Below are 1,021 nucleotides of genomic sequence, written 5' to 3'. Positions count from 1 at the left end.
TCCTTTTATTTGCTCACAACTTACCTTTAGGGATTGGGATGGGGGTAGAGAAGCGTTTTCTAATTAAGTCGGGCCTGATATTATTAAAACTTTCATTTTTTAATTATTTTCCCGTGTTTCTTTTGCATCAACACCAGAGTTCTTATTATACCAAAGCTGCACATATATATGTGCATGCGCGCACGTGTGTGTGTGTGTGTGTGTGTGTGTGAATTGGTAATTAAAAGAAAATTTCAAGTTACAGCTTGTTTTTCTTTCGTGAATAAACAATTATAGAGAAGTATATCTGGTAATTATTTAGTATCAACATATGTTTTGTAAATTCAAACTGCATCGCAAAGAAAGATAATGTTTGGATCGTATACCTGGGATCGATTGAAGATTGGACTAGATTTCTTCTGAAAGATCACGTCCTTCAGGTAAGCAAGCGCATGGCGACTGAGCCCTGTCTACTGCTTTTACGTGTGTATCACGGTGTGTGTATATAAGGTTTAACGTCGCGTCAGCACACACGTAGTCATAATCTGCCGGTTGAGGACTACGTTTTAGCAATGTTAAGTTAAAAATTACAATGACCCTTAGGAAGATGAACTCTTCCAAACAAATGTAAGCATGTAGCCCCGCAATATATAAAAAACAAAAACAAAAAACAACCAAAAATCTTTGTACATCATAATTTTTTTTAAAGGTATTGACCAAGATCGCTGTTTTATGTATTTATTTATTTATGTAATGTCAGAAATGTAGTATAGTTGGAATTTGAAGAAAGTGAAGGGTGCTAGGGGAAAGTCAATAGCATCTTTCGGGCAACAACTACTTATGAAATGAGGCAAATGCAAAGGGATACGCTAATAAATTATTTATATTGGAAGTGTATTCCGCAGAATAAAGGTAGAAAGGAATGAAAAATAAAATCAAGAACAAAATTATGGTGTTCCGATGCCGGGGATCGAACCCGGGCCGTCTGGGTGAAAACCAGAAATCCTAACCACTAGACCACATCGGAGTTCAGAAATTAATC

General features: G+C 36.2%; 1 non-coding gene across 1 annotated transcript; it reads right to left on the bottom strand.

The window, feature by feature from the left end:
• Positions 1-934: 934 nt before the first annotated feature.
• Positions 935-1,006, bottom strand: Trnae-uuc (transfer RNA glutamic acid (anticodon UUC)). Its single transcript has one exon. It is a non-coding gene; the product is annotated as a tRNA-Glu (tRNA).
• Between the last annotated feature and the right edge of the window lie 15 nt (positions 1,007-1,021).

This window comes from Sinohyriopsis cumingii, unplaced genomic scaffold (assembly GCF_028554795.1).
Source record: "Sinohyriopsis cumingii isolate HCF-2022 unplaced genomic scaffold, ASM2855479v2 utg001565l, whole genome shotgun sequence".
Taxonomy (NCBI): domain Eukaryota; kingdom Metazoa; phylum Mollusca; class Bivalvia; order Unionida; family Unionidae; genus Sinohyriopsis; species Sinohyriopsis cumingii.
Note: the sequence above shows the minus strand (reverse complement) of the source record. Positions and strands in the feature narration are given on the sequence as shown.